We start from the raw sequence: 10,833 nt of genomic DNA, 5'->3' as shown, positions 1-10,833 counted from the left end.
AAACGGGCCAAAGGCGGGCAGAGGAAACGTTACAAGGGACCACCCTCAAAGCCCTCCCTGATATAAAGTGCAACATCCCCACCGACACCTGGGAGTCCCTGGGCCCAAAGACCAGTCCGCCCCTAAGTGGAGGGAGTGCATCCGGGAGGGCGCTGAGCACCTCGAGTCTCGTCGCCGAGAGCGCGCAGAAACCAAGCGCAGGCAGCGGAAGGAGCGTGCGGCAAACCAGTCCCACCCTCCCCTTCCCTCAACGTCTGTCTGTCCCACCTGTGACAGGGACTGTGGCTCTCGTATTGGACTGTTCAGCTACTGAAGGACTCATTTTATTCAGAGTGGAAAGAAGTGTTTCTCAATTCCGAGGGACTGCCGATGATGATGATGGGGGTTGCAATCTCTCGCCTCTGAGTCAGAAGGTTGTGGGGACAAGACCCACTCCAAGCACTTGAGTGCATGACTGAAGGCTGACACTCCAGTGCAGCACGGAGGGAGCACCGCGATGTCAAAGGGGCCGTCTTTCGGGTTTCAGATGTGAAATCATTGCCCTGTCTGCTCTCTCAAGTTGACATAAAAGATCCCACAGCCACTATTTCGAAGAAGAGCAGGTTGGAGTTATGCCCGGTGTCCTGGAGCAAATATTTATCCCTCAGTCAACATAACAAAAAAACAACAGCTGATCTGGTCATTATCACGATGCTGTGTGTGGGAGCTTGCTGTGCGAAAATTGGCTGCCGCGTTTCCCACAATGCAACAGGGACTACACTCCAAAAGTACGTCAATTGGCTGTAAAGCACATTGAGACGTCCGATGATCATGAAAGGCACTATATAAATGCAAGTCGATATATTATACGTAGTTCGGTGTCAAATTATTTTGTTGATTGATGCTTGTGTGAAGTGGATGGGGACGTTTTTGAAGCAGGACAATGTTCCAGTACACGGCGCCCTCCGTAAACTTCAGCGAGTCCAAAACCCTCACTCTCACCGAGAGCCATTCCCCCATCGTCACACCCTCGCTGCTCGCTGACCGACACTGGCTCCCGATCCAGCAACGCCTCCATTGTAAAATTCTCCTCCTCGTATTCCAATCCCTCCAAGGGCAGCTCCGCCCCTCCCTGTCTCAGTAACGTTATCCAGCCACAACACCCCTCCCTATCTCTGTAACCTCCTCCAGTCCCTACACCCCTCCCTATCTCTGTAACCTGCTCCAGTCCCTACACCCCTCCCTATCTCTGTAACCTCCTCCAACCCCTACACCCCTCCCTATCTCTGAAACCTCCTCCAGCCCCAACACCCCTCCCTATCTCTGTAACCTCCTCCAGCCCCAACACCCCTCCCTATCCCTGTAACCTCCTCCAGCCCCAACACCCCTCCCTGTCTCAGTAACGTTATCCAGCCCCAACACCCCTCCCTATCTCTGTAACCTCCTCCAGCCCCTACACCCGTCCCTGTCTCAGTAACGTTATCCAGCCCCAAAACCCCTCCCGATCTCTGTAACCTCCTCCAGCCCCTACACCCCTCCCTATCTCTGTAACCTCCTCCAGTCCCTACACCCCTCCCTATCTCTGTAACCTCCTCCAGCCCCTACACCCCTCCCTATCTCTGTAACCTCCTCCAGCCCCTACAACCCTCCCTATCTCTGTAACCTCCTCCAGCCACTACACCCTTCCCTATTTCTGTAACCTCCTCCAGCCCCTACACCCCTCCATATCTCTGTAACCTCCTACAGCCCCGACACCCCTCCCTATCTCTGTAACCTCCTCTAGACCCCACAACCCTTCCTACCTCTGTAACCTCCTCCAGCCCCTACACCACTCCCTATCTCTGTAACCTCCTCCAGCCCCTACACATCTCCCTATCTCTGTAAACTCCTCCAGCCCCTACACCCCTCACTATCTCTGTAACCTCCTCCAGCCTCTACACCCCTCCCTATCTCTGTAACCTCCTCCAGCTCCTACACCCCTCCCTATCTCTGTAACCTCCTGCACCCCCTACACCCCTCCCTATCTCTGTAACCTCCTCCAGCCTCAACACCCCTCCCTATCTCTGTAACCTCCTCCAGCCCGAACACACCTCATTATCTCTGTAACTTCCACCAGCCCATACACCACTCCCTATCTCTGCAAACTTCTCCAGCCCCTACAACACTCGCTATCTCTGTAACCTCCTCCAGCCCCTACACCGGTCCCTATCTCTGTAACCTCCAACTCTTACACCCCTCCCTATCTCTGTAACCACCTTCAGCCCCTACACCACTCCCTATCTCTATAACCTTACTCCAGCCCCTACACCCCTCCCAATCTCTGTAAACCCCTCTAGCCACTTCACCCCTCCCAATATCTGTAACCCCCTCTAGCCCCTACACCCCTCCCTATCTCTGTAACCTCCTCCAGCCCCTACACCCCTCCCGATCTCTGCAACCTCCTTCAGCCCCTACACTCCTCCCTCTCTATGTAACCTCCTCCAGCCCCCTACACCCCTCTCTATCTCAGTAATCCTCTAGCCCCGACACCCCTCCCTATCTAGGTAACCCCCACCAGCCTCTAGATCCCTCCCTATCTCTGTAACCTCCTCCAGCCTCTACACCACTCCCGATCTCTGTAACCCCCTCCAGCCCCTACAACCCTCCCTATCTCTGTAACCCCCTACAGCCCCTACACCCCTCCCTATCTCTGTAACCTCCTGCACCCCCTACACCCCTCCCGATCTCTGTAACTTCCACCAGCCCCTACACCACTCCCTATCTCTGTAACCTCCTCCAGCCCCGACACCCCTCCCTATCTCTGTAACGTTCTCCAGCCCCTACACCACTCCCTATTTCTGTAAACTCCTCCAGCCCCTACAACCCTCGCTATCTCTGTAACCTCCTCTAGCCCCTATACCCTCCCTATCTCTGTAACCTCCTCCAGCCCCGACACCCCTCCCTATCCCTGTAACCTCCTCCAGTCCCGACACCCCTCCCTATCTCTGTAACCCCCTCCAGTCCCTACACCCCTCCCTATCTCTGTAATCCCCTTCAGCCGCTACAACCCTCCCTATCTCTGTAACCTCCTCGAGTCCCTACACACCTCCCTATCTCGTTAACCCCCTCCAGCCCCTACACCCCTCCCTATCTCTGTAAACTGCTCCAGCCCCTACACCCCTCTCTATCTCTATAACCACCTCCAGACCCCACAACCCTTCCGACCTCTGTAACCTCTTCCAGCCTCGACACCTTCCCTATCTCTGTAACCTCCTCCAGCCCCTACACCACTCCCGAGCAGTGTAACCTCCCCCAACCCCAAAATCCCTCCCTATCTCTGTAACCCCCTCCAGCCCTCACAACCCTCCCTATCTCTGTAACCTCCTCCAGCCCCTACACCCCTCGCTCTCTCGGTAACCCCCTCCAGCCCCTACACCCGTCCCTATCTCTGCAACCTCCTCCAGCCCCTACACCCCTCCCTATCTCTGTAACCTCCTCCAGCCCTTACACCCCTCCCTATCTCTGTAACCTCCTCCAGCCCCTATACCTTCCCCATCTCTGTAACCTACTCCAGCCGCTTCACCCCTCCCTATCTCTGCAACCTCCTCCAGCCCCTACACCTTCCCCATCTCGGTAACCCCCTCCAGCCTCTACACCCCCCCTATCTCTGTAACCTCTTCCAGCCTCGACACGACTCCCTATCATTGTAACCCCCTCCAGCCCCAACAACCCTCCCTATCTCTGTAACCTCCTCCAGCCCCTACACCCCTTCCTATCTCTGTAACCTCCTCCAGCCCCTACATCCCTCCCTATCTCTGTAACCTCCTCCAGCGCCAACACCCCTCCCTATCCCTGTCACCGTCTCCAGTCCCGACACCCCTCCCTATCTCTGTAACCCCCTCCAGTCCCTACACCCCTCCCTATCTCTGTAACCTCTTTCAGCCTCGACACGACTCCCTATCATTGTAACCCCCTCCAGCCCCTACAACCCTCCCTATCTCTTTAACCTCCTCCAGCCCCTACACCCCTCCCTATCTCTGTAACCCCCTCCAGCCCCTACAACCCTCCTTATCTCTGTAACCTACTCCAGCCCCTACACCCCTCGCTCTCTCGGTAACCCCCTCCAGCCCCTACACCCGTCCCTATCTCTGTAACCTCCTCCAGCCCCTACATCTCTCCCTATCTCTGTAACCTCCTCCAGCCACGACACCCCTCCCTATCCCTGTAATCTCCTCCAGTTCCTACACACCTCCCGATTTCTGTAACCCCCACCAGCCCCTACACCCTTCCCTATCTCTGTAACGTTCTCCAGCCCCTACACCACTCCCTAACTCTGTAACCTCCTCCAGCCGCTACACCCCTCCCGAACTCTGTGACCTCCTCCAGCCCCGACAAACCTCCCTATCTCTGTAACCTCCTCCAGCCCCTACAGCACTCCCTATCTCTGTAACCTCCTCCAGCCCCGACACCCCTCCTATCTCTGTAACGTTCTCCAGCCCCTACACCACTCCCTATTTCTGTAAACTCCTCCAGCCCCTACAACCCTCGCTATCTCTGTAACCTCCTCTAGCCCCTACAACCTCCCTATCTCTGTAACCTCCTCTAGCCCCTACAACCTCCCTATCTCTGAAACTTCCTCCAGCCCCGACACCCCTCCCTATCTCTGTAAACCCCTCCAGGCCCTACACCCCTCCCTATCTCTGTAACGTTCTCCAGCCCCTACACCACTCCCTATTTCTGTAACATTCTCCAGACCCTACACCCCTCCCTATCAATGTATCCTCCTCCAGCCTCTACACCCTCCCTATCTCTGTAACCTCCTCCAACCCCTACAGCACTCTCTATCCCTGTCACCTTCTCCAGTCCCGACACCCCTCCCTATCTCTGTAACCCCCTCCAGTCCCTACACCCCTCCCTATCTCTGTAACCTCTTTCAGCCTCGACACGACTCCCTATCATTGTAACCCCCTCCAGCCCCTACAACCCTCCTTATCTCTGTAACCTCCTCCAGCCCCGACACCCCTCCCTATCTCTGTAACCCCCTCCAGCCCCTACAACCCTCCTTATCTCTGTAACCTCCTCCAGCCCCTACACCCCTCGCTCTCTCGGTAACCCCCTCCAGCCCCTACACCCGTCCCTATCTCTGTAACCTCCTCCAGCCCCTACATCCCTCCCTATCTCTGTAACCTCCTCCAGCCACGACACCCCTCCCTATCCCTGTAAGCTCCTCCAGTTCCTACACCCCTCCCTATCTCTGTAACCCCCTCCAGCCCCTACATCCCTCCCTATCTCTGTAACCTCCTCCAGCCACGACACCCCTCCCTATCCCTGTAAGCTCCTCCAGTTCCTACACCCCTCCCTATCTCTGTAACGTTCTCCAGCCCCTACACCACTCCCTATCTCTGTAACCTCCTCCAGCCGCTACATCCCTTCCGAACTCTGTGACCTCCTCCAGCCCCTACAAACCTCTCTATCTCTGTAACCTCCTCCAGCCCCTACAGCACTCCCTATCTCTGTAACCTCCTCCAGCCCCTACCCCCTCCTATCTCTGTAACGTTCTCCAGCCCCTACACCACTCCCTATTTCTGTAAACTCCTCCAGCCCCTACAACCCTCGCTATCTCTGTAACCTCCTCTAGCCCCTACAACCTCCCTATCTCTGTAACTTCCTCCAGCCCCGACACCCCTCCCTATCTCTGTAACTTCCTCCAGCCCCGACACCCCTCCCTATCCCTGTAACCTCCTCCAGTCCCGACACCCCTCCCTATCTCTGTAACCCCCTCCAGCCTCTACACCCTCCCTATCTCTGTAACCTCTACCAGCCTCGACACGACTCCCTATCATTGTAACCCCCTCCAGCCCCTACAACCCTCCTTATCTCTGTAACCTCCTCCAGCCCCTACATCCCTCCCTATCTCTGTAACCCCCTCCAGCCCCTACAACCCTCCTTATCTCTGTAACCTCCTCCAGCCCCTACACCCCTCGCTCTCTCGGTAACCCCCTCCAGCCCCTATACCCGTCCCTATCTCTGTAACCTCCTCCAGCCCCTACACCTTCCCCATCTCTGTAACCTACTCCAGCCGCTACACCCCTCCCTATCTCTGTAAACCCCTCCTGCCCCTACACCCCTCCCTATCGCTGTAACGGTCTCCAGCCCCTACACACCTCCCTATCTCTGTTACCCCCTCCAGCCCCCACACCCCTCCCTATCTCTGTAATCCCCTTCAGCCGCTACAACCCTCCCTATCTATTTAACCCCCTCCAGTCCCTACACACCTCCCTATCTCGTTAACCCCCTCCAGCCCCTACACCCCTCCCTATCTCTGTAAACTGCTCCAGCCCCTACACCCCTCTCTATCTCTATAACCTCCTCCAGACCCCACAACCCTTCCTACCTCTGTAACCTCTTCCAGCCTCTACACCTTCCCTATCTCTGTAACCTCCTCCAGCCCCGACTCCACTCCCGAGCACTGAAACCTCCTCCAGCCCCAAAACCCCTCCCTATCTCTGTAACCCCCACCAGCCCCTACAACCCTCCCTATCTCTGTAACCTCCTCCAGCCCCTACACCCCTCCCTATCTCTGTAACCTCCTCCAGACCCTACACCTTCCCCATCTCTGTAACCTCCTCCAGCCGCTACACCCCTCCCTTTTCTCTGTAACCTCCTCCAGCCCCAACACCTTCCCCATCTCTGTAACCTCCTCCAGCCGCTACACCACTCCCGAGCTCTGTAACCTCCTCCAGCCCCAAAACCCCTCCCTATCTCTGTAACCTCCTCCAGCCCCTACACCCCTCGCTCTCTGGGTAACCCCCTCCAGCCCCTACAACCCTCCCTATCTCTGTAACCTCCTCCAGCCCCTACACCCCTCCCTATCTCTGTAACCTCCTCCAGCCCCTACACCTTCCCCATCTCTGTAACCTCCTCCAGCCCCTACACCTTCCCCATCTCTGTAACCTCCTCCAGCCGCTACACCACTCCCGAGCTCTGTCACCTCCTACAGCCCCAAAACCCCTCCCTATCTCTGTAACCTCCTCCAGCCCCTACACCCCTCGCTCTCTGGGTAACCCCCTCCAGCCCCTACACCCGTCCCTATCTCTGTAACCTCCTCCAGCTCCTACACCACTCCCTATCCCTGTAACCTCCTCCAGCCCTTACACCCCTCCCCATCTCTGTAACCTCCTCCAGCCGCTACACCACTCCCGAGCTCTGTAACCTCCTCCAGCCCCTGCACCCCTCCCTATCTCTGTAACCCCCTCCAGCCCCGACACCCCTCCCTTTTCTCTGTAACCTCCTCCAGCCCCTACACCTTCCCCATCTCTGTAACCTCTTCCAGCCGCTACACCACTCCCTATCTCTGTAACCTCCTCCAGCCCCTACACCCCTCGCTCTCTGGGTAACCCCCTCCAGCCCCTACACCCCTCCCTATCCCTGTAACCTCCTCCAGCCCTTACACCCCTCCCCATCTCTGTAACCTCCTCCAGCCGCTACACCACTCCCGAGCTCTGTAACCTCCTCCAGCCCCTGCACCCCTCCCTATCTCTGTAACCCCCTCCAGCCCCGACACCCCTCCCTACCTCTGTAACCTCCTCCAGCCCTTGCATCCCTCCATATCTCTGTAACCTCCTCCAGCCCTTACACCCCTCCTTATCTCTGTAACCTCCTCCAGCCCTACACCTTCCCTATCTCTGTAACCTCCTCCAGCCGCTACACCACTCCCGAGCTCTGTAACCTCCTCCAGCCCCTACATCCCTCCCTATCTCTGTAATCTGCTCCAGCCCCCACACCCCTCCCTATCTCTGCAGCCTCCTCTAGCCCCTAAATCCCTCCCTATCTCTGTAACCTCCTCCAGCCCTTACACCCGTCCCTATGTCTGTAACCTCCTCCAGCCCCTACACCCCTCCCTATCTCTGTAACCTCCTCCAGCCCTTACACACCTCCCTATCTCTGTAACCTCCTCCAGCCCTTACACCCCTCCCTTTCTCTGTAACCTCCTCCAGCCCCTACACCTTCCCCATCTCTGTAACCTCCTCCAGGCGCTACACCACTCCCGAGCTCTGTAACCTTCTCCAGCCCAAGCACCCCTCCCTATCTCTGTAACCCCCTCTAGTCCCTACAACCCTCCCTATTTCTGTAACCTCCTCCAACCCCTACACCCCTCGCTCTCTTAGTAACCTCCTCCAGCCTCTACACTCCTCCCTACCTCTGTAACCTCCTCCAGCCCCAAAACCCCTCCCTATCTCTTTATCCTCCTCCAGCCCCTACACCCCTCGCTCTCTCGGTAACCCCCTCTAGTCCCTACAACCCTCCCTATTTCTGTAACCTCCTCCAACCCATACACCCCTCGCTCTCTCGGTAACCTCCTCCAGCCCCTACACCCCTCCCTATCTCTGTAACCTCCTCCAGCCCCTACACCCCTCCCAATCCCTGTAACCTCCTCCAGCCCTTACACCCCTCCCCATCTCTGTAACCTCCTCCAGCCGCTACACCACTCCCGAGCTCTGTAACCTCCTCCAGCCCCTGCACCCCTCCCTATCTCTGTAACCCCCTCTAGCCCCTACAACCCTCCCTATTTCTGTAACCTCCTCCAGCCCCTACACCCCTCGCTCTCTTGGTAACCCCCTCCAGCCCGACACCCCTCCCTACCTCTGTAACCTCCTCCAGCCCTTGCATCCCTCCCTATCTCTGTAACCTCCTCCAGCCCTTACACCCCTCCTTATCTCTGTAACCTCCTCCAGCCCAACACCTTCCCTATCTCTGTAACCTCCTCCAGCCGCGACACCACTCCCGAGCTCTGTAACCTCCTCCAGCCCCTACATCCCTCCCTATCTCTGTAATCTGCTGCAGCCCCCACTCCCCTCCCTATCTCTGCAGCCTCCTCTAGCCCCTAAATCCCTCCCTATCTCTGTAACCTCCTCCAGCCCTTACACCCGTCCCTATCTCTGAAACCTCCTCCAGCCCTTACACCCCTCCCTATCTCTGTAACCTCCTCCAGCCCCTACACCTTGCCCATCTCTGTAACCTCCTCCAGCCGCTATACCACTCCCGAGCTCTGTAACCTCCTCCAGCCCCTGCACCCCTCCCTATCTCTGTAACCCCCTCTAGTCCCTACAACTCCCCCTATTTCTGTAACCTCCTCCAACCCCTACACCCCTCGCTCTCTTGGTAACCCCCTCCAGCCTCTACACTCCTCCCTACCTCTGTAAACTCCTCCAGCCCTTGCACCCTCCCTATCTCTGTAACCTCCTCCAGCCCTTACACCCCTCGCTATCTCTGTAACATCCTCCAGCCCCTACACCTTCCCTATCTCTGTAACCTCCTCCAGCCGCTACACCACTCCCTATCTCTGTAACCTCCTCCAGCCCCTACACGCCTCCCTATCTCTGTAACCTGCTCCAGCCCCTGCACACCTCCCTATCTCTGTAGCCTCCTCCAGCCCCGACACCACTCCCTATCTCGGTAACCTCCTCCAGCCTCTACACCCTCCCTATCTCTGTAACCTCCTCCAGCCCCTACACCCCTCCCTATCTCTGTAACCTCCTCCAGCCCCTACACCCCTCCCTATCTCTGTAACCTCCTCCAGCCCCTACACCACTCCCAAGCACTGTAACCTCTTCCAGCCTTGACACGACTCCCGATCATTGTAACCTCCTCCAGCCCCTACAACCCTCCTTATCTCTGTAACCCCCTCCAGCCCCTACAACCCTCTCTATCTCTGTAACCTGCTCCAGCCCCGACATCCCTCCCTATCTCTGTAAACTCCTCCAGCCCTTACACCCCTCCCTATCTCTGTAACCTCCTCCAGCTCCGACAACCCTCCCTATCTCTGTAACCTCCTCCAGCCCATACACCCGTCCCTATCTCTGTAACCTCCTCCAGCCCCTACACCCCTCCCTATCTCTGTAACCTCCTCCAGCCCCTACACCTTCCCTATCTCTGTAACCTCCTCCAGCCGCTACACCACTCCCTATCTCTGTAACCTCCTCCAGCCCCTACACCCCTCCCTATCTCTGCAACCTGCTCCAGCCCCTGCACACCTCCCTATCTCTGTAGCCTCCTCCAGCCCCGACACCACTCCCTATCTCGGTAACCTCCTCCAGCCCCTACACCCCTCCCTATCTCTGTAACCTCCTCCAGCCGCTACACCACTCCCTATCTCTGTAACCTCCTCCAGCCCCTACACCCCTCGCTCTCTGGGTAACCCCCTCCAGCCCCTACACCCCTCCCTATCCCTGTAACCTCCTCCAGCCCTTACACCCCTCCCCATCTCTGTAACCTCCTCCAGCCGCTACACCACTCCCGAGCTCTGTAACCTCCTCCAGCCCCTGCACCCCTCCCTATCTCTGTAACCCCCTCCAGCCCCGACACCCCTCCCTACCTCTGTAACCTCCTCCAGCCCTTGCATCCCTCCATATCTCTGTAACCTCCTCCAGCCCTTACACCCCTCCTTATCTCTGTAACCTCCTCCAGCCCTACACCTTCCCTATCTCTGTAACCTCCTCCAGCCGCTACACCACTCCCGAGCTCTGTAACCTCCTCCAGCCCCTACATCCCTCCCTATCTCTGTAATCTGCTCCAGCCCCCACACCCCTCCCTATCTCTGCAGCCTCCTCTAGCCCCTAAATCCCTCCCTATCTCTGTAACCTCCTCCAGCCCTTACACCCGTCCCAATGTCTGTAACCTCCTCCAGCCCCTACACCCCTCCCTATCTCTGTAACCTCCTCCAGCCCTTACACCCCTCCCTATCTCTGTAACCTCCTCCAGCCCTTACACCCCTCCCTTTCTCTGGAACCTCCTCCAGCCCCTACACCTTCCCCATCTCTGTAACCTCCTCCAGGCGCTACACCACTCCCGAGCTCTGTAACCTTCTCCAGCCCA

This window comes from Pristiophorus japonicus, unplaced genomic scaffold (genome assembly GCF_044704955.1).
Source record: "Pristiophorus japonicus isolate sPriJap1 unplaced genomic scaffold, sPriJap1.hap1 HAP1_SCAFFOLD_118, whole genome shotgun sequence".
Classification (NCBI taxonomy): domain Eukaryota; kingdom Metazoa; phylum Chordata; class Chondrichthyes; family Pristiophoridae; genus Pristiophorus; species Pristiophorus japonicus.
Note: the sequence above shows the minus strand (reverse complement) of the source record.